This window comes from Sminthopsis crassicaudata, chromosome 2, assembly GCF_048593235.1.
Source record: "Sminthopsis crassicaudata isolate SCR6 chromosome 2, ASM4859323v1, whole genome shotgun sequence".
NCBI classification, from domain to species: Eukaryota; Metazoa; Chordata; class Mammalia; order Dasyuromorphia; family Dasyuridae; genus Sminthopsis; species Sminthopsis crassicaudata.
Window position 1 is genome coordinate 610,171,164 of NC_133618.1, and position 23,911 is coordinate 610,195,074.

Here is a 23,911-nt window from a genome sequence, read left to right on the forward strand (position 1 = left end):
AGAGAGAGAGAGAGAGAGAGAGAGAGAGAGAGAGAGAGAGAGACAGAGAGAGAGACAGAGAGAGAGACAGAGAGACAGAAAGAGAGACAGAGAGACAGAGAGGGGGGGAGAGAGAGGAGCACTGTGGAAACTAGGTGTCAAACAAGGCATATTTTCACTTTTTTGTTTGTTTCTCATATTTTCTCCCCTTTTGGTCTGATTTTTCTTGTGCGGCATAACAAATATGAAGCTAAGTTTAAGATATATTTAGACCGCAGAGGATTGTTTGCTCTCTTGGGGAGGGGAGGGAGAAAATTCTTATGGAAATGACTGTTGAGAACTATTTTTGCACGTGTTTGGAAAAACAAAATATTATTGAGAAAAAAATAAAAAATAAAAATAAATAAAAGCCAAAGTGTATTCTAAGATGCAGTGATGAAGATGAACAGACAGAAACAACTGAAAACATACATAATTCAAGGTTATTGGTTGCAATAACCACACTTGGTCCTATGTGCTCACAAGCACAAGTTGGTATCAATAAGGTAGAGGAGGGAAGAAAAATGACCTATATATACAAAAATATATTTAGCTGCTCTTGGTAGTGTTAAGTGGACAAAGAATTGGAAATCAAAGAAATACCCATCATTTAGGGCATTGTTGAACAAATTACCACATATGAATGTAATAAGGGATTAATATTGTACTATAAGAAATTATAAAAGGATGATTTCAGAAAAACATTGGAAGATTCTATGAACTAATGTAGAGTGAAGTAAACATAACTACAACAATTTATATAATAACATTATCAAGACAAACAATTTTGAAAGGCTAAATTCTGATCAACACAATGACCAACTGTGATTCTAGAGTATTGATGAGGAACCAACCATGTTACCTACCCATCTCCCACTACAAAGATGATGGATGCAGGATGCAGAATGAGTCATATATTTTAGGGACATGATTAATATGTCCCAATATGGGAATTTGTTTTGCTTAACTTTGTATATTTGTTATGAGTTGTTTTTCCCCCAGGGAGAGAGAGAAGGAAAAGAAAGTGGATGTTTTTTGTCTATTGAAAAAATACAAAAAAGTAGGGAAACGTAACAAACTGGGACTCAGAAAGGCATTTGTCCTCTCAGTGAGTTAACTGGGGAACTGGGGAACTAAAGACTCAATCAAAATTTGTATTTGTAATAGTTAATGGAATAATGAAAACTCATCTCTTAACAATCTACATAATAAAAGCAGCACTATAATGTTGTAGTCCATTGGCTTATTTAGTAGAGCTCCCTTTTAACACAAAATCAGCAGACTAACTATAGGATTTTTTCCCTTCTTTTGATATATATATATTATGTAATATTCTTCTTAATCAGTCATGTGCTTGAAGAATCTCAGTTGTCATGAGATGCTATGATTGAGAATTTAAATTGGCAAAAACAAGCCATGACACTGTTTAGGTTCTCCAATACAGCAGGGTAAAAGAAATGTTTTATACAGTGACTCTGCCTTTATGAAGACATTCTCCAAAAGAGTGAAAGAACTCTACATGTTGGGATACAAATAAAACACCATTTTTATATATTGGATCACACCTATAAATAGAGCAATTTGTAAATTATCCATTCAATAAATATTTATCAGGTGTCCTACTATGTAATATCTCTCTCCTCAAATAATCTCACTATATTAGATATTTCTATGTCATATCTCCCCTGTAGAACATAAGCTCCCTGAGAGGGGTAATCTTTTTTGTTTTGTCTTGTTCTGGTGGTCCTACCTGGCAGGTAACAAAGGGTCTTGTTGGTAAATGCCAATTGGGTTGAATTGGATTGCCTATGTGTAAAGCACTAGAGGGCACACAAAGACTAAATAAGATGTGGTCCTTGATCTCAAGGAATCATCTTCCCCTGCCCCGAACTAAAAAAAGCCCCACTAGGGCCCAATCAGAAGACCATCTCTTCAGTAATCAGCTCTACAAAACTCTTCAGGGAAGCTGAAGCTAAGAACTAGCTTATAACAAAAGCTATAATAAGAGTCAACATATAACTTCACTCCTGTTCCAGATGAGGTCCTATCAAATGGAACATTGGCTTTGGAATCAGAACTGAGTCTGAGTTCCTGCTATGACACATGCACAAGATACTTCTCAGATCGCCACCCTCCCTATAGCCTCATCTGTAGAATGGAGATAATGGTTGCACCGCCTGCTTCTTCCTAGGGAGTTACATCTCAAAGAAGGTAATCCAGACTCAGACAAGTAACAATCTCTCAACCTCAGTTTTCTCATGGAAAACATGGGGACAAATGCACTCTGGCTACCTACTCATAATGTTCTGATGAAAGCTTTTCACTTGAGGTAGCAATAACTCATTTAAGATATCAGGTTTCCAATCCCTCTTCTTCACAACTGTATTGTGACTACAAGAATCATTGTCTTATTTTACAAATGAGATCCAGAAGAATTGTGACCAGGGTCACAAACTCAAGTATCCAAACTGGGATTCAACCCCAAATCTCTGGGCTCTAAGTCCAGTGCTCACCCCACACTAAGAGGAAAATGTTATTAGGACTGACATCCTGCTCAGATGTTTCATCATGCTACAGGGTCCATTACATTGTAAACTTCTTGAAGGTAAGTGCATTTGATACCCTTTATCTCTCCAGTGCTTAGCATGATTCCTGGCTTATAATAGGAACATAATAAATGTTTAATACTGATATTGTTGTTTTCTCAAAGTTGCCATCAGTGGGGCAAAATCTCTAGCAGTACTCTCTGATTTCCTCTGTACTGAGCTCAGTGACTGACCATATATCTGTTTCTGAGGACTGATTGTTAGGTAAGTTCAGAAAACCTGACTTCCAGGTTGGTTACAAACATCCATTAAGCATTTACTATATTACAGGCAACTAGACAGGTGGTTTAATGGATGAGTACCAGGCCTGGAGTCAGAAAAAACTCATCTTTAGACACTTATTGGCTATGTTACTTTGGGGAAGTCACTTAACTCTGTTTTGTAAAATGATCTGGAGAAGGAAATGGCAAACCACTCCAGTGTCTTTGCTGAGGAAAAAACAAAAAACAAAAGGAGATCACAAAGAGTAGGCCCAATTGAAATGACTAAACAACACCACATTAGAGACACTGAGCTAAAAGGTAGAGATACAAAGAAAACTGAAAAAAAATAGTCTCTTCCCTCATGGAGCTTATATTCTAATGACGGAGATACCATTTAAATAAATATATACATACAAAATACATACAGAGTACATGGAAAATAATTTTTGGAAAGAAGTACTAGCAGCTAGGTGTGAGGGAGAAAGATGACTAGGAAAGGCCTGGATCACAAAAATTGGTCTGAAAGACTATTAAATCATAGAAGGACTGGAAATCTACATCAATGGAAGAACTCTTGCCTATGAACTTTTAGATCCTCGAGATAGTGAAGCATTATCATCATCATCATCACCATCAATATTACTTCTTCAATAACATAAGCTTGAATCAACAAGATTCAAAACATAATATGTTTTCCTGGCTTCCTATTGTGGGTTGACATCTATGTTTGTCCTTCCCTTAATAATCATGGAAAAATTAATTTCCTACTGCTCCAGTACCAAGAACTTAGACTGCTGTATTTCCCTACAGCAGCACTCCTCAGAGAAGAGCTATATCATTCCTGAGAAGGGCAAAAACAAATCTGCACCTAAAGAAGCGTACAGATGGTACTAGCAGAGCAGCTTCATAATCAACAGAGGCACTTAACAGGAACCCAAAGGGAATGAGCCTTGGTAGTCAGTTATGTGGATGACCTTCCCACAGGCACTGAGTCCTCAAATTCCATATCCAATTGACTGTGAAAGATGCTGTTAAAGATAATCAATAAGTGACTAATTCAGCTGCATGCTTGCTTACACAGTTTATTATAAGAGCCTGCTTTTAATGATTTCTTTGTTTCCCATAAACTGACCTGAAATAGGGAAAAAGGTTTTTCCCCCCTGAGTGTATCATCTCACAGCTATGGATTTTTGCCCTACTAATTGGACTTTTTGAGAGGTAGCATGAAGTTAATGGACAGAAGCACGTGAAAAACTTGAGTTCAAATTCTCTCTCTGACACATACCATCTATAAAACCATAGATAAATCATTTAAACACTCCATGCCCTCGTGCCTGAAACAACTCTTTCTTTAAGACTCTAAAGTTATAGATGAGTCTCCAGTTTATATTGGTAGGTGGACTTTTAATACCAGGACCTTTCCACAAAAGAGAGAGAGAGAGAGAGAGAGAGAGAGAGAGAGAGAGAGAGAGAGAGAGAGAGAGAGAGAGAGAGAGAGAGAGAGAGAGAAATCTCAGGGCTAAACCAAAAAAAAAAAAAAGAAGTTTAGAAAACTGATGTATTTTTTCCAATATACTTTCAGGAATGTGATATGTCATCTTAGAATTGGAAAAAAAATCTCAGAAATCATCTATTCCAACTTGCTCTCCCCCTTAGATTTTAGAGATGAGGAAAATAAGTCCTAGAAATGACATAGCTTTGTCCCAAATCATGAAACTAGCAAAGGATAGAGGCAGGCCTTAAACCCAGATCTTTTGAAGGCATTTCCAGGATGCTACTCATAAACCACTTTTTTAGATTCACAAGGTCAAGCTGAGAAAGACAGACAGAAAAAGATAGAGACACAGAGAAAGAGAGAGACAGAGAGATTCAAGAAGACACAGAGAGAGGAAGAGAGAGATGAAAGAAAGAGACAGAGACAGAAACAGAGAAAGAGAGAGAGAGAGAGAACGAGAGAGAAGAGACAGAGAGAGAGAGACAGAGAGAGAGAGACAGAGAGAGAGAGACAGAGAGAGAGAGAGAGAGAGAGAGAGAGAGAGAAGAGACAGAGAGAGAGAGACAGAGAGAGAGAGAGAGAGAGAGAGAGAGAGAGAGAGAGAGAGAGAGACAGAGAGAGAGAGACAGAGAGAGAGAGAGAGAGAGAGAGAGAGAGAGAGAGAGAGAGAGAGAGAGAGAGAGAGAGAGAGAGAGAGAGAGAGAAAACAAGAACAGAGAACACACCTCATCCCATTATAGAGCAGGGAAAGTTAAATGGCATGTCATGTTTGAAAAGCAGATCCCATGTCAAAGTCGGGGCAGGACCTCAACATCCTGCTTTCTGCCTGCAGGCCTGCTCTCCTTGGGAAACCGCCTGTGTTAATGAGCCAGAGAACAAGCAGCCGCTGTCCAAGCTACACAGCCAACGGGAATTTAACAATCCATTAAGATTTTGCCAGCTCGGTGTGGAGTGAGAGGCTGCTATTGGATTTATCCCCGTGAAGACACAAAGTCCATTTAGATTAAACTTCAGAAGAATCTCCTAACAGCAGAGACTCTCTTCTTCCTTAAGGGTTATAACACAGTGCAAGTAGTACAAAAATAAGTGTCTCACTTGGCAGAAACAGAGCAAATAATGGGGGCGGAGGGGGGATGGTCTTTTATTAAAGCAAAGGAAAGAATTCATTGGAAGTCACTTCCTCTCTCAAAGCCTCAGTTTCCCTCTCTGTAAAATGAGAGGTACCATAGAATCACAAATCTAGAAATAGATAAGGGATCTTAGAGACTGTCAAGTCTCCCATTTTGCAGATGAGGTCATTGAGGCACAGAAAACTTGTCCAAGATCAGGTCACTTGATTAGTTAACCAGTCACCTAACTAGAGAAGATTTAGGTTTCCCCCACCTTCTGGCTCCCAGCTCAACATCTCGGCAGTGAGTGCTAAGGTGTCTTTCACATCTAAACATCTGCAAACCTAGGCCTCTGAAATGAATGGTCTGGGAAGGAAGGACAGAAGAGGAAACTTGGGAGAAAAATGAGATTGTGGAATTCTACGAAAGAAACCAAAATGTTCCGCCGGAGGCGGCTGTTCTGTGGTTTCTTCCAAGAGAGCTCTGAGAGGACACACCTGTTTAACACTCTGGATGATCAGGGAATGACCGATTTAGGGCTGAATGATGTGGGAAGTCACCTATTCAACCTTTCTGCTTGAGAGAGGAAGACGTTATCTTTTAGCAATAACGCGGGCGTCCCTCGGGCCCCAAAGTGAGGGAAATCGTGGTCCTTTGGGCAGCTCAGTGAGCCACGTGACCCGTGCTAGCTCTGTGGAGATTACTGCAGACCCCGGGCGGGGGACGTCCGAATCTCTTCCTCAGCCATCCTCGGGACCCCTCGAAGCCGGAGGACACTCGGACAAGGCTGAGGTGGGGGGAGGAAGGGCCCTCCCTTTTCACTCCGGCTCTGGGCAAGCGGCCAGCGTATCTGGGTCCAGAGAGGGTTTCACCGATCTCTAACTTTTTGTGCTTGCTTCTGGCACCAGGCCCGGGGCTTTGACTTCTCCAGGGGCTTCTCTGCCCTCCTCCTTCCCCCCAAATCCTGCTGGGTTCTAAAGGGCCAGTGTGGCCCCCCCGCCCCCCCTTTCCTCCTCCCGGCCGCATCTCTGAAAGCCGGGCCCCGGAGTCTCCATTGGCGGGTGAGAGAACAAGGCTGAGAGGTCCCCCTGTCTCCTTGCCAAGGGGAGGGGGAGGTGTCACATCAGGATAATTTATCTGCCAGCTTCCCTTAGACTGTGTTTTCCTAGGTAACTTCCCTGCTTATTACTACCTCGTTAATTTCCATGGGTTTTCCTCGAGCTGTCAGAGGGCCACACTGGCCCTTTGTTGCGCCTCGGAGGCTCAGGCTCCACGGGGCCAGGCCCTCCCCACCGGGGGGCTCGGAGCTGACCTCCAAAAGTAAAATTGAAATTCTCGTTTGTGAAATGCTTCCTCTCTCTTTCCAGCATCCGCCTCCCCTCTCCATGCCCCAGGGCTTTTAGGAAAACAAATCAACCAAAGGGAATTCTCATCTCTGTTTGCACAGCACAAGTGGGGCCCCTGGGAGGCCTTAGCGCCCCCCTCACCCTCAGTAAACAAACTTTTCCTCCTTATTGGTATTCCGTGAATACCTTCCTTTTCTGACTCCCTCCACGTTGAGCCTTGAAGCTCTGCTGACAGAAGGGTCTTTGTCAAGGAGCAAGGAGGTACGCACCCTGCAGACACAAGTGACTTCAAAGGAGAAATTAGGTCATTTCTGGGAGGGGGCTGCGTCTCATGGTGGCCCTCCGCTAAGGGCATCGAGAAGCGAACTTATCAAACACCGTACACGGTGATAACAACATCGGCTGTGATAGACCTTCTCCGCACGCAGGGATCCGAGACAGTTCCTAAGACCATCCCCATCCAGAGAAAGAACTATGGCACCGAATGCAGATCACAGCACACTGCTTCTGCTTTTTAAAATCTGCTTTTTCTTTCTCTGGTTTTCTCTTTTGTTCTGATTCCTGTTTCCTAACACGACGAATGTGGATACACGTTTAACGTGACTGCACACATACATATATAAGATTGCTGGCGAGAGGGAGAGGAGAGAAGAGAAGGAGAGGGGAAAATTTGGAACTCAAAAGCTTACAAAAAGGAAGATTGAAAACTATCTTTATATGTAATAGGAAAAAAAATAAAATACTATTAATAAGTGAAGGAGAATAAAAGACCAAACTCATCTTGAGAACTTTGCTTAAAGAACAAAACTCTGTATCTCCAAAAAATTCATGGTCTTCCAAAGAGGGCAAGGAACACCAAAGGCTTGTCTAAATAATCTTGATGTGATAGAATTGGGTTGAATTTAAAATTACTTTACAAAAAAAAAAAAAAAAAAAAGTTGAACCACCATTTAAGCAGATGACTGGCCCAAGGGATAGGATTGGACCTGGAGTCAGGAAGATGTGAATTCAAATTCTGCTTCAGACATTTAGCAGCTATATCACTCTGGGCAAGTCATTGACTAGTCTGAGCCTCAAAATTCTCATCTGTAAAATGGAGATTAATAATAAATACCTACCTCTAAGGATTATTATAAGATATGTAAAGTGCTTTGCAAAAGTTAAAGCATTAAATAAATGCTGTTATTAAACAGTTATAATTCTTATAAAGTTCTTCACTATGTTTCCTTTCCACCCATCCCTCCTAGTTCTGCTCCCTTGGTGCAAAATTAATCCTTTACTACATATATGAAATCACTGATGACATGTTGAGAAGATAAAATTCACCAGAAAGATCCTGATGTTGGGGAAAGGAAAAGAGGGCAGCAGAAGCTGAGATGGATAATAGGGTCATGCAAACAAGGATCATGAGCTTGGATAGAGAAATGCTGGAAGACAGAGGTCAAAGTATCAGACAACTGAACATGTGAACAAAAATTCCTCTTTTCTTCTCCAAGCTAACCATCCCTAGTTCCCTTAATTATTTCTTACAGTCCGGGTTTCTAGGGCCTTCACCAGCTCCCGGACATACGTTAGATTGTCAATATCCCTCTTAAAACAATTGCCCCGAACTTAACACAGAATTTATTCTACATGTAGTTTGATAAGGGCAGAGTATAATGGGATCATTATTGAATTTGCTTTGTTAGCAGCAGCACAATATTGGTTCATACTAACTCATCTCCAACTCCCAGATCTTTTTCACAAGAACGATATTAATCTAGGCCTCCCCAAAGGGACCTGTATGTGCCAAAATGTTTGTGGCAGCTCTTTTCGTAGTGGCCAGAAACTGGAAGATGAATGGATGTCCATCAATTGGAGAATGGTTGGGTAAATTATGGTATATGAAGGTTATGGAATATTATTGCTCTGTAAGAAATAACCAGCAGGAGGAATACAGAGAGGCCTGGAGAGACTTACATCAACTGATGCTGAGTGAAATGAATAGAACCAGAAGATCGCTGTACACTTCAATGCTGTATGAAGATATATTCTGATGGAAGTGGATATCTTCAGCATAAAGAAGATCCAACTCACTTCCAGTTGATCAATGATGGACAGAAACAACTACACCCAGAGAAGGAACACTGGGAATTGAATGTAAACTGTTAGCACTACTGTCTATCTACCCAGGTTACTTATGCCTTTGGAATCCAATACTTAACGTGCAACAAGAAAATGGGATTTACACACATATATTATATCTAGGTTATACTATAAACATGTAAAATGTATGGGATTGCCTGTCATCTAGGAGAGGGAGTAGAGGGAGGGAGGGGAAAATTTGGAAAAATAATTACAAGGGATAATGTTATAAAAAAAATTACTCATGCATATATACTGTGAAAAAAATTTTATAATAAAGTGATTTCGTTTAAAAAAAAAAAATCTAGGCCTCCCCAACCTGGGGCTTGTAGAGTTGCTATACCTAAATGGCATATTTACCTAATATGCCTAAATGCAGGAATTACATTCTTCTTATTAAATGTAATCTTATTGATTTCTATTTGAGTCACTCAAATTATTCCTGAATCTAAACTTTGTCCCTCTCAGCCCTCTATAATCTAACAAGCATATCTTGTGTAAGGAACAGCAAGAGTCCAGAATTCACCGTCTTTAACTAAGCCTTTGATAAAAATGTTGAACAAGAGAGGACTAATGACAGTCTTAAGGCAGTCCACCAGAGCCTCCTTTCCAGGTTTAAATTAATCCTTTAGCCAACATTCTTTAGGTAGAATCATTCAACTGCAACAAACCCACCTAACTGTACTATCATATTGAATCCAGGTAAATTTAGTTTTTCACTGCCCCATGCTCTCTTTCTGCAGTCTCATCTTCTCTTTCACTTTCTGCTAATTTCCACTATTTTCATGTTCTTTCAACCCATCTCCTATCAAAACTTAGTCTATGGAAAGGGTCTGATGAAGTTACTCACCCTGAAGCAAAAGTGACTGTACAGCTAATATGGAGCCCTCCTAGATAGGCTTACTTTCTAAGAGGAAAACAAACCATAAATTATGGTTAAGATTCCAATGGAGGACAGTAGCAGTCCCTTTATAATGGCATACCCATTTATCTTGAAGTGGGCAATAACAAATCAATCTAGAAGGGACCTAGTAAAGGCCCTTTCTGCCTCCCATTTAAGTTCCCATTCCCTAGATAGCCAGAGCATAGAACATCATCCGGATACTCAAACAGCCTTCCCTGGCTACATAGTCCTCTTGGATTCCTGACAATCAGGTATGATTAAACAGAAGTTAGAGGAGACTTTAAATAGACCAGTCAAATAAATAAAGACCAGTCACTGTCCTAGGATAAGTGGAAGCTGTCTACTTTGCCCTGCTTTTTAATGAGGTTCTCTTCCTAACTTCCCTATTACTATCAAGAACACCATTTTTCCATCACCAAGGCTCAAAGCAAGCTTCTGTTGCTCTGTCTCTCTCTGCCTCTCTGTCTGTCTCTCTCTCTTTCTCTCCCTTCCCTTCCATTAGTTGCCAAGATTTATTGATTTTCACCTTCATAACACCTCTCTGATATATCCCTCTTTCCTCTTCTGACACTGACAATCTCGCAGTCTTCATCATCTCATACCTGGATTGCTACAATAACTTGCTAGAGGGTCTCTCTCTACCTCAGGTCTCTTCCAAGTCCAGTCTATCCTCCATTCAGCTGTCAAATAGATCTTCCTAAAGTACAGGTCTTACTATATCACAATGTACCTTTTACCCCCATTCCATGAACTCCACTGACTCTCTGACTCCAGGAACAAATCTAAAATCTTCTTGGTATTCCAATAAGATGTTCTAGTTTTCCTATGCTTTCCTCCCCGCCACCTACTCTGTGATTCATTGGACTCCTTGCTGTTCCTTACACAATTCTGAGTGTCCAGACTCTCCCATGATTCTGTTATTCTCTGCCTCCTCATCTCTGTCTCCTGGCTTCCTTCCGGTCCTTGCTAAAATCTCACTTTCTGCATGAAGCCTTTCTTAGTTTTTCTTAATTTTAGTGCCTTCCCTCTGAAATTACCTCCAATTTATCCTGAATATACAGTTTGTACAGAGTTGTTTCTATTGTTCCTTCCATTAGACTGTGAACTTCTGAGTTTTGTGGGGTTTGGATTTGGATTGTTTTGGGGCCTTTGTATCTCCAGCATTTGGCACATAAACAAAAAATTAAAAAAAATTATCGACTTGATTTCACTGTCTAGGCTGTGTTCCCAAGGAATTTGAGTGGGTTAAAGCCCTATATTGATTGATACTGAACTAAATTCTATTAACGATGTTCTCTTGAGGAAATCACTAACTTATATTTATGTTATGTTTAAAAGTTTACAAAGCACATTCCTCATAACTCTGTGCGATAGGTGGAGGAAATGTTAGGAAAATATCAGGAAACTAACTTACTCATAATATAATAGCTTGGAAATGTCATAGCTAGATCTGAATCCAGGCTTCCTAATAGCAAATACAGGTACTACCTTGTTCATGGCCAGGACAAAATAAAAAGGGAAGATCAGCTACAGTCCCTTAAATATTTGCTATTGTTTATAGGATTTTAAAAATGTTGAGTCTCAGTATCTCACCCAAGCTGGAAGTGCAGGAGATATTCCTTAGCATGATCCTACTCTGCTCATGTATGTATGTACATACTCTGTATGTAGTTTCCCTCTTTAGAAGATAAACTTCTGAAGAGAGACTTTCTTTTCTAACTCCAGCACTTAGCCTGGTGCTTAGCATATAGTAAGCACTTAATCAATGTGTTTTCATTCATTCATATAGCTAAGTCAGGAGAACAATAAGTTCTGGAAGGTCCTAATCAATGAAAAGTCTTTGAACACAGACATGACTGTCATGACTGTCATGAAGAACCAACTTAGTTCAGGGAGGCTTCTCAATGGAAGTTTGGCCACAAATGATGCTTTCCTTTTGACCACAGCAACTTATTTAAACTGTTAAAGCATGAGGAGGTCACAATCTGCAAGGATAAATGGATGAAATCAAATGTTTGAAATCATGAAACTAATTCTCTCATTCATATGAGCCTCTCTGCTCATTCCCATCCCCCTGCATCCTCCTCTCTCCAAAAATTTATATTCTGGCATAAATTTGGGGGGTGGAGAGTTTTTTTTGTTGTGGGGGGGGGTAGCAACAAGCTCTGCAACTGAAATAGTTTGATTCTGAATCAAGTTTGTGCATTTTAGCTACAAGAAGTGACTAGTGAATAAATTTAATCATTGTATTTAAATTCATCAAGCAACACCTGGCAGCTGGTGATCCCTGATGGGAGGGGGAAGCTTGGAATGAGTTAGTCTAGCAGTTAAGGATGCTCGTTCTGCTTTGGGAAGGGCGTCGTGCCTTCAGTCTGCTCTCAAAAGGGACCTGCTCTGTGACTATAAGCCATCTCTATTTCTCCAGTAAAGAAAAAGGGAGGAAGCCCCAAGGCTCTGTGAGCTGATCAGAAATGTTAGGAAGGTCTGGAATAAAATTAAAACCAAGGCTCTCTGCTTCTTTAGAGGAAGGACAACCTGAATCTATGAAGGAAACTACTAAGTGGGACTAATATAGAATCATAAAATAAACAAAATTATTTAAATCTAGATTTAACTTTAAAATCCTCCTACCATGGCTGAGCCACACATGACACCAAAAATTATTTCAATAAATCAAGTAATTTAAGTGAAAGCTGAGGAGCCAGAGGGAATGGTATGGCCAGCCCCCCGATTTAGATGTAATAGCTTCAAGTTCCTGAAAATGATTTTTGCCAAGCTGCCTCTGTGTCATTAAAATTACTCATTTTTCACTCCTAGAAGGAATTTTTTTATATTCAGTGTATTTTTACTTTTGTTCAGATATTTTTAGATATTTAGTGCAAGTTAATTCTACTCAAAGCTAAGAATAAAACCAACATTAGGTTAAATGATGATTAAATTAGTAAGAAAGGTATCAAATTCGACTTGGGTATTTATTTCCATAGTTCTTGTTCCAGTTGTGTCTTTTAAGAGAATATGTATCAATATTGGTTAATGGTTATGTTTAGGTGCTTTATTTGATTTTTAAATGAAAATTGATGACTAAGTATGAAAATTCCTCTTTTAGACACTTCTATAGTAATTCTGGCTGTTGAGATTACAAGGGACTGCCATTCACTTGGTGAGTAAGTATCTTCATTTCAGACAAAGCACCTAAAAGGATATTACCAACCTTCTACAGGTAAAGTTGGCAAGAATGATAAATGCCACTAACCTAAATATAAATCAGACAAATCCAAAAATCTTACTGTGCAACCGTGAAGTTTTTCATTCCTTGGGAAATGAAGCTTTCCTAATGGTTTCTGGATTTAAATATATAGACACCTATGAATACACACATGAGGGAGTCATCAGCTTGAGTAGCTCTCCATGTTCACACCCCAATCAACAAGCCCCATCTCAAGGGAACTAGAACTTAAATATATCTAGCAAAAACTAAAGAGATTCAGTTTTGGTTCAAAATTAGGACATATAAATGGTCCAAATCCTTTGAAGATCCGTTTTATATGATTCCCTCACCCACAGATAAGCACAATATTAATTGTCCTCTTGCCCCTCTCATCCATGGGCAGCTACATGGACAAAATCTAGTACTTAAGAGTCAGGAAGAAATTATACTTATGTATTGCATTGGATGCTTATTTAGCTATGTAAAACAAACAAACAAAAATTACTTAACCTATCTTTGCCACAGTTTCCTCATTTGTAAAATAGGGATAATAAAAATACCCACCATACTTGGCTGTTATGAAAAGTAAATGAGTTAAAAGAGCTTTACAAACATTAAAATGTTACATAAATGCTAGCTATTATCCTCACTATACTTCATCCTAGTCCAGGGATTCGTTTACTTCTAAAAAGAGATTTTAGATACTTTCATTAACATCATGGAAAGTATATTCAGGAAAGAATTACATGAGGTACTTAGAAATGTCTAAACCCAGCACTAAAAACATAGATTATCCTATCAATCTATTTCCTGGAGTATAAACATTACCAATGTGAAAATATATCAGTGGGAGCAGATAGGTGGTGCAATGGGTAGAGCACCACCCCTGAAGTCAGGAGGACCTGCATTCAAATCTGGTCTCAGACATTTAACACTTTCTAGCTATAGGCAAGTCACATAACTCCAATTGCCTCAGCAAAAACAAACAAACAAACAAAAAAGAAAATATATCAGTGAAAAACAAATGTCTGTTGTCAAAGAGATATTGCTGAACATGGCAGACATGAAGAACACTAGAAGAAAAGGTCTGGCCAATTACTAATATCTATCTTAGAGAAAATGGTTTAAGCATATAATTATAGCAAGAAGACTTATGATAATAGAGGAAATATGAAAGGAAAATACTATGAATGTGTAGTAATGAATTTCAAACCTTGATAATCAAATTTTATATACACTTCCTATAAAACATAATTTTCACTTTTGGCCAATCTGATCTCATAGTGCTAATACATAGCTCACATGATTATTAGATCACATTTACTCTTCCTTCCATTTACTCAACATAGGACTTCTGGAAAGAAATTTGCTGAAAATTACCCTAAAATTAGGTACAGCCTTTCATTAAAAGCTCCAATTGATTTAGACAAAAGCTGCAGTTTCCAAAAATTCTCAGAAAGATGCTTTAGAAAAATTGATGAAAGCAAATGATGATTTAGTTAAAATATCAGCAGGATGATTTTCATATCAAACATTCTACAGAAGAAAAAGCTGTCAGTTCCCAATAAAATACCATCTGGCAAGACTGCCAGCTGTGATTGGGATCCCTTTTGTCTTATAAAAGAAGTTCTGCCCTCAATGCACATTTCCCTAGTTGGCTCTCACGTCAACTTCTGTACTCCCCCAAGAAATTTTTCCCTCTTTTCTAGAAATTTTTACTTAGGCAATGAAGCACAGATACAAGATCAATTGCAATTGCTCAGTTGGCCCTCCACAATGTAACAGGAAGTAACAGGCAGCCAACTCAGTTCCTTTAAGGTCATTAGGTTCATTGCACATCATATTTTTTGATATTATGCCAATATAAAAATCATCAGAGTTTAACTTATTGGGTTTAATGTCAGTCAAATCCTACCATCCCCTGCAAGAAAGGAGGGTAAAACTGCCACCAAAGTTATATTGCTGGGCTGCTGACAGCCTAGTAAATAGTAAGGTTGTTGTTCTACATTATACGGTGCATATATATTTATTATTCCTATTTATAAGATGAATAAATTGGATTAAGTGATCCTAAGATTTCAAATCAAAATGACCTTATCTAGAACTACTCTTGTAATTTTATAGAAGAGGGAGCGAAGAGCCAGAGATGTTAGTGGGATTGTTGTACTAACATTGTATGACCTTTGCAAGGCACTGTGCTAGGTGCTAAACATATAAAATTAAAAATTATATTCTCTGCTCTCAAGGAGCATATATTCCACTGGGAGTAAAATTCTTACCATGTCTTTCAATAAAGAAAGAGATCTAGCCGTGATGAATGGAGTCCAGCTAACTCCCAAACAGAAGATTCCCTGACTATTGCCTCTACTTGCCATCTCTCCAGGGTGACCAAGCAAGATATGAGAAGGTATGGTTATCTTACAAGTCAAGGCTCATAATTTACAGGTTCTAATACAATTGGTAGTTAGGTGGTATAGTGGACTAGAACACTGGGCTTGGAGTCAGGAAGACCTGAGTTCAAATGTGGCTTCAGAAACTTCCTAGATGACCCTGAGTTTGCCTCAGTTCACTCATCTGTAAAATGAACTAGGGAAGAAAATGACAAGTTACCCTAATATCCTTGCCAAGAAAACCCCAAATGATGTCACAGAGTCAAACATAAATGAAAAAACTGAACAAGAAGTATTGCAAGTCACTGGTGCAGACTGAAAATATGAAGCAACAGAAAACAGTGTGTCTCTGCCTTAAAGGGGTAAAGATACTATATATAAACAGATAAGTATATATCATGATTTAATGAGGATGAAAGTTCCCCTTCAGACTTCTGAGTATTATTTTTTCCAAAAATATAGACAATTATGTTCAAATCATTCTATTATATTTTGATTATTTGATTATTCCACCGATCTTTTTGGCACAAAAGAGATAAGATAAGATGGGTTCTCAATACCTGTCATTTTTAAAAAGGGAAATTTTTGCTGTACACAGTTACAAAAAGTTTTATACCTGACCATCTAGAAACTGACGGCTAGTTCAGTTTGCACCATACTGGTTCTCATTTGTTGGTCTGTTAATCAATAAATACATAGCAATAAATAGAACAAGAACAGACCATGGAGTGAGAAGACCATAGATTCTATTTGATATGTGAACACAGGCAAGTTATTTAGAATCACAGAATCTCAGAAGTGGAAGAGGCCCCTAATCTGAACCCTACTTGGTAACATCCACTTAGTTACTACAAGCATCTGATTCCTCCAAGTGGGGATATGGACACTGTCTACTCGCCCCATAAATTTTTTGCAAGGAAAACACTTGGCAAAAATAACAAGGAATGCTTACTGGTAGCTTGCAGTTCTGAAGCAGAGCGTTATCCACTCTTATTTGATCCTCATGGGGAAAGGCACCATATTAACATGAAACCTGTTATTATAAAAGTGTATTTCTTCTGCACTGCACCCACTGTATCAGGACCTGCACATGCTAATTATTTTGTGTTCCCCTACAGAGTCTAATATGGCACACTCTCCCATACAAACACACACACACACACATGCACATGCATGAATCTGCATTTGGATATTGGCTAACTTCTTCCTGCTGTTCCTTTTGATGGGCCCTTTATTCTGCCATCCACATTTGTAAAGTCCTATAGGTTACAAACCCAATCAGTGGCCAAGTGAGAATTGGAAATCAAAATTTTTGGCTCACAGTCCAGCACTCAGACCATTAATCCATGCTGTGCTTCTGCCTCCAGGTCCAGTTTTGCATGCAAAGAATCTAAGCATGGCCAATCCAGAGCATCATTAGCTATCGCTCTGTCTTCACAGCGCAGACCTCCTGTGTCTATCCCAGTGTGACGTTCTCATTCTTCACTATGGGCCTGACGGCAGGCTCAGATTTAATGATTGTAAAGCACTTTGAGAATGCAGAGTGCTACATAATTGCTAAATCATAATTCCCAAATTGTTCTCTGCATGGCTGCTATGTGATTAACAGTCTCCTCTTCAGCTTTTTCTTTTCCTCTTTTAATTTTTTTTTTTACTTAATACTGTTCTTATACAAAAACTTAACTCTAAAATCATGATAAAGATTAGGCACCGCAAAAATTAATTGGAGTTTTTGCCTAAAGAGGGACAAGCCCCAGGATATACAATACAAATTCCTCAATTGAAAAGCATAAGGGAATAAGCATTAAGCTTCTGAACTCTCAAGAATAGCCCCTATCTCCTATAAACGCTTCTAGCAGTGAGATTAGCCAGCAGCCTTGACCCCAGACTGCTGACTTCATCCTTCACATCAGCTATTATCCCCACTGGTATATGAGGGAACCATCAGTCCAAGGGAATGCTTAATGATTAGAACTGGTGGGAGTGGACCAAAGAGTCAATTTCACCAAGAGTTGAACAGGGAATGGAAAATGGACAAGAGAATAGAGAATAACCAGCTTTTCACATATATCTGCTACCAGAAAATATCTTAAACACTAGACTTCATTCATGTTATCATCAAAGTATGATTGGGCTCACTGAGAAAGGGAGGAAGCAGTAGGTTACAATGGGAAAAGTACTAGACTTGAAATTTTGGGACCTGAATTTAAATCCTATGTCTGACATTTGTTATCTATGAGACCTTAGGTAAGGTAACCTCTCTGGACTTCAGTTCCCTCATCTGTAAAAATGATAGATAATCTGTAAGGCCTTCTGAAGCCCTAAATATAGGACTCTGTGACTGAATCATAATTAGTACTTAGAAGAAAGGGTTGAAGTCTTAGGTAATTATAAGAAGTTATATAATTATAAAGGAGGATTAGGGGTAATGACCAGAAAGAAAAATCTAAGACCAGGCAGGGTAACCTGAAAAAGAATTTACTAAGTCCTTTTTATGGTGGCAAGGAATTGGAAATTAAGGAGATGTCCATCAATTGAGGAATGGCTGAACACATGGTGGGTATGATTGTAACAGAATATAGTGAGCTATAAGAAATGAAGAGCAGTCAGATTTCACAAAAACCTGGAAGACTTACATGAACTGATGCTGAGTGAAGGGAGCAGAACTAGGAGAACGTTGCACACAGTAACAGCAACATTATGCAGTGATCAGCTTTGATAGACTTAGCTTTTCTCTGCAATACAATGATCCAAGATAATTCCAAAAGACTATGATGGAAAGTGCTATCACATATAGGGTCTGAACAAGATCAAAGCATACCATTTTCACTTTTTTTTTTCTTTTCCATGATTTTTCCCTTTTGTTCTGATTCTTCTTTAACATGACTAATGTAGAAATATGTTTTGTTTTGTTTTTTTTTAAAAAGAATTTATGCCTTTCTGGAGTTTATATCCTCATAAATCATTATTCTATACAAACTAGCCTGTCATATTCTAGTCTGCCTTTGAAGCCTCTCTTCTGAGAAGAAAGTCCAAGAAACAAAAGAATGGCTATCTTCCTGATACTATACTCTCAGAGGACACCTCATTATTTTTGGTTTTTGTTTTGTTTTAAACATTTTTGTTTATCATGAGGCTTTTAAGTGACAAGCATGCAAAATTGCTCCCTTATGAGGGAAGCACCTGAAGGAGAAGGGAGGAGAGAATAAAGAAGATCCCAGGATCTTCCCATTATCTTACTTCCAAATTTAACAGTTTTTCCACATGTGATTTCCTGGGCCAAGGATCATTCCTCAAAGCTGCATAAATGGACAAGGTCAAGGTCCCTATGAAACTAACTCATTCCCAGTCTTCTACTAAAGGATTTCTACAACATGATAGGATCCATCTGCTATCATTGGTTGGCTGCCTAAACAGCAGGCCATTGAGTGGTTGCATTAACTCTGTGGTATCATGGTGCCACGATGGTGGAAGTCACCTTCCTGCCTGCCACTGATGATTTTCATCAAAGAAAAGAAAGATCCATTTTTAATAGCTCTTCTTTTCACCAAAGACAATGTCCTCCTGCCCATATTGGGGGCTGGGAAAAGGGAAGGGGGGAGTGAAAAAAAAATCTTTGTTCCTCTGTCCAGTCCTGACAGTTTAATTAAACAGAGCTTGAGACAGGGTCGATAGGGTCAGGCATTCTTCAACAGTGCTTCTGCAAAAAATCCGATCAGCACCATTTTAACCACCGGGGCTCAGTTAATGAGTTATGCTACTCCTTGCCATGCAGAGATATAAATAAAAGAAAACAAATGTTCTGGGTCACCCCTCTGACTCTTTAATCACTAGTCCCTCATCCCTTTCAGGCCCTGGAATAGACAAAAGGTCTGTCTGCTTGGGACATACACTGGTTTTGTGCTGAAAAGAAATCCACAGGAATTTCCTCCAGAAAAAGAGTCTGTACCTGTGATCTTCTGGATGGGAAAGAAGATGTGATAATGATGAAGAAGAAGAAAGCCACAAAAGTGGAAAAGGAGATTGGAAGACAAAGTGAGAGAGTATTAAAGCTAGAAAGTAAAGGTGGAAAATGAACTCACAGCATTCCTTATCTCTGCTCCCCATATTCCCTGGCAGATAAGTAAGGCTTAGGTTTCAATTATGTTCACTATAGTCTCTATGACTTCCAATTTGTCCATCTAACCCTAACATTAACTCCTTATCCAGATAAATAAAAATTATCTGAACATATTAGCAGACTTGACACACAGCTACAGCACAAGAGGAGAATGTGTGATTATGATGGGGCCAAAATCTTCTGGATTCCAGTGATCTGTTATGAGCATGATGACTTCACCTTCTATAAACTCTAATCCTCCTGCTGAAGAAAAAGATTCAATACTGTGTCAAACAGAAAAGAGCTTTTCCTTCTCTCCCTCAAACCTTGCTTTCAAAGTCAAGGCTGGATGATCATTGTAAGAAATATACCTACACTGAAAGAGAAGAAGAAGGTAAAGGGGGAAAAGGAGAAAAAAGTGAAAGAAGATGAGAAAGGAGGAAGAATAAGAGGAGAAGAAGGAGAAAAAGGAAAAAGGAGGAAGAGGAAGAGAAGGAGGAGAACAAGAAGAAAGAATAAGAAGAGAAATCCAGATGGCTAGGAAAAAATAAGAGGTAGGTTCCCTTTTGAGGAAGGGAATGAGAGGAGGGAGGAAGGAAAGGAAGGAGTTAGGACAGGAGAAAGGGAAGAAAGAAGGAAGGAAGGAAAGAAGGAAGGAAAGAAGGAAGGAAGGAAGGAAGGAAGGAAGGAAGGAAGGAAGGAAGGAAGGAAGGAAGGAAGGAAGGAAGGAAGGAAGGAAGGAAGGAAGGAAGGAAGGAAGGAAAGAAAGAAAGAAAAAAAAATGGAGGGAGGGAGGATGGAAGAAAAAAAATTTATTCAGTATCTACTATATAGGATGCTGGGGATTAAAAAAAAAAAAGAGTAGATACCTCTTTCTAAGGACCTTACTTTCTACTAGGAAAAGTCAAAATATCTAGAGAAATGGTTATGAGAAAAGCAAGATTTTGTCTAGAAAGTAAAAGAAATTGCCAGTGGAACTACAGGGCATAGGAACTGTCATGTCCTTTCCAGAAGCTATAGTAGTATTGATTTAATTTGATCACTGCTCCCAAGGCAAGAGGTAGAAAGTGGGGGGATGGGAAGGGGAGGGGATAGAACAATAGTACTTTATGACAACAAGGCAGCTGACAAGATATCCAAAGATGTTCAAGGTGAATGGAGGTAAGGCATGATCTAGGGTCTATTTATACTCGTTCACTTACTAGTCAATCAAGCTTAGCTTCAGGATGGAAGTCCAAACTGAATGAATTAATAGCCCTAGGTAGGGAAGCATGTTTTCTGGGACAGATAGAATTATTTCAGGTGGAGAGTGAAGCAGAAAAAAAGATAAGAGAAATGTCAAGATGCCCCAAGATGTCCAGAGTGGATGGAATTCTAGCCAATTCCCTCTAGTTTTGATAAAGTAAAATTTTCACATCAATTCACTTGATAGACTCTCCAGAAATGCACTAAATGCTCCATTTCTCTCTAGAATTATGGCAATACTGTTCCATGCAAAAATTCCAAGATCACTTCTGGGTGTGTGCTGGAGCCAGTTCTAATCCATTTGAGAATTTAATTGAAACCTAACCCTTATTTAACCATTATTAAATCAGTTTGTGCATTTATACCTCAGATCACTATAAATCACTGCAAATCAAAGCTAGATATGTTATTTTGTTGATTGTCTAGACTTAAGAAAATGTTAATGATGCAAATTTAACTTAAAAGTATGTGTACATACATACATACTTCTCTTTTTAAACATTTAGTAATACCCCAGATCACCTCCTAGGAGTCAAAAATAAATTACTTACATAGAAGAAAAGTATGAATATTATAGTCAAACTCCTAAGCAGAATTTCCACAGAAACAAGTACCCTTCTCTCCCACAATTATTCATTCACCACAGCTCCTGCCCCACTCCTCCTTAGAAGAGTACTTTTATAATGTAGATTACCTTACCAACCACTGGACAAATATCTGTATATTCTCTGGGAGACCTAGTGCTTGCCATTTTTCTGACCTTTCCAATAATCTGATCTTGTCTGCTGGCCGCACCCCATGAAGAAATGTATATTCATGAATCCACAAATAGTTATATGACAAATTTAATTGTTAATTAAAAACTCATTCCTATGATTCTATGATCTCATTGACAAAAATATACCTTCCAACAATGTGGCTCATAACCCACCCACCAGGCTTATCCTTTACCACTCTCATCCATATTCTGCCCTTAATTCACCTAAATACGTCCACCTTTCAAAGTAGTGGTGCATTGGATGGAGCACCAGGTCTGGAGCCAGGAAGACTCCTCTTTCTGATACTTATTAGCTGTGTGACTCTGGCAAGTCACTTCATTCTATTTGTTTCATGTTCTTTATCTGTAAAATGACAAGGAAATGGCAAACCACTTCAGTATCTTTGCCAAGTAAATCCTAAATGGGGTCATGAAAAGCTGGACACAACTAAAAAATAACTCAAGAACAACAACCTGTTTTGGCAGAGGGAGATTCCTCACTGAGAGTTCCCTACAACAATATAATCAAAGGTGAGGGTAAAACAACAATTATATGTAAATCATGTTTCCAGTTTGGCAAAATGTTACCTTCACAAATATTCTGTTGGGAAGGTACTATTGTACCCATTTTATAGATGGGGCTAAGTGACTTGCAAATGTCTGCATCTGAATCCAGGACTTCTGATCCAAGCTCAGTGCTCTTTCTATCAAGCCATCCAGCCTCTCAAATAAATGTAAAATTTCCTTCTTTGGAAAGAGTTAAAAGTCCAAGATCGATCCAACCAAATAGAGTGAAACATTGATACACTTTATACTTTATACATTGATACACTTTCATAGGCAACATGAGCCTGTTTCTACTTCACTAAGGGAAGCAGCCTGGCTCAACTCCAAGGCAGCTGCGAGCCCCGAGGGAAGACCCCCCCCCCAGCCAATGCTTTACACTAGTGAGACCTAGCAGAGCAGAAGACTTATTAGCTCAGCAATGCCCTGGAGCTTGGAAAGCCTTCCACTCTAACCTCCAACCTGCCACTAACTTGCTTCATGATACTGGGCAAATTATTTCCTTCACAGAAATTATGAGCTACAATTTCCCTATCTGAAAAATAAAGATATAAAGTAACCCACTTTGTGAAGAGTTAGCCCAAAACAAAGAAGTCATATAAAGTATATTTGGAATCCAGGGCTGTTATTCATAAGAATACTGAAAGCAGGACCCCCAAACTCAGATTTTTCTGGGTCTGTCCTTTTTCTCTCTGGGAGTGATTTGGGGAAATTGCTCAGGTCCCAAGGTACCTCTTTCACACTATAGAAGAAATGAAGTAGCATTAAAGTCACTTTAAAGCAAGAGAAAAGTCAACCAGGGCATTCTCAGCAGGGAGAACAAATGTCCAGAAAACATCTTCGCAGATGAATGCCCAAGGAAAAGCTAACCAGATCTTTTAGGGATGCTTTGGATTCACTGGATGAAAAAAAAAACTATTATACAAATAGAAATCCCCATCATGAGGCTACTGGCCTTTCTAAGAAAATGCCCACAACTCCCAGGTAAAGTAATTGCATTAATTCCAACTCAGTGGTAAAAGCTTCTCACTGAAAAAGGGATGTTATGAGTAGGAAGTACTGGGGAAGCTGGATGACGCAATGAATAGAGCACTGGGCTTGAAATCAAGAAGATGTGAGTCCTCAGACACTTATTAGCTGTATGACTCTGGGCAAACCACTTCACCCTGTTCGCCTCAGTTTTACCATCTGTAAAATAAGCCAGAGAGGGCAATGGCAAACCACTCTAATATTTCTGCCAAGAAAATCCCAAATGAGGTCACAAAGAGTTGGACACAACTGAAATCATTGAAAAACAACATAATTTCATGCTTTATGAAAGGTATGGCATAAGAGAATAGACTTAACACTTGTCATATAATGTCTTATATTACCAATTATTTTTTCCATTTCTTTTCAGAAAGAAAGAAACAAGGATGTCTCCGACATTTTGAATATGATATTTATTGTGTTGACATTAAATATTTCTGTATTGTTAATAATGAAGAAAATACAGCAATAACAATGATTTAAGGGAATGACATGTTCTGATTCAAGCTGGAAGATACCCATCTAATCACAAATGAGGAAACTAACCTCCAGGCTGGTTCACTGACTCACCAAAGATCACACCAGTTGGAAGAGTTATGATTCAAACCCATATTCCCTGATTCCAAACACAGTGCCCTTTCCAAGACATAAGGTTACATTGCTGCTATATGAGATGTCTTCATGGTCAACATTGCTTTAGGAAACAGAAATAGAAAGAAGTAGAGTGGGTAGAAATACCAGTGAGAAAGGCAGCTACAGTTAATAGCCACTAGACCTAGACTGAGAATCTCACTTACAGAGGATTTGTGGAGGC

The 23,911-nt window shown here is 39.0% G+C and overlaps 1 protein-coding gene and 1 long non-coding RNA gene across 2 annotated transcripts in view; one reads left to right on the top strand and one right to left on the bottom strand.

Annotated features, from left to right (window-relative positions):
* SLIT1 (slit guidance ligand 1) overlaps nt 1-23,911 on the bottom strand; it is a 247,773-nt gene that overhangs the window by 189,442 nt on the left and 34,420 nt on the right.
* On the top strand, nt 2,154-16,972 carry LOC141558567 (uncharacterized). Its single transcript, XR_012487096.1, has 4 exons — nt 2,154-2,229; nt 12,912-12,965; nt 15,310-15,420; nt 16,771-16,972. It is a non-coding gene; the product is annotated as an uncharacterized LOC141558567 (long non-coding RNA).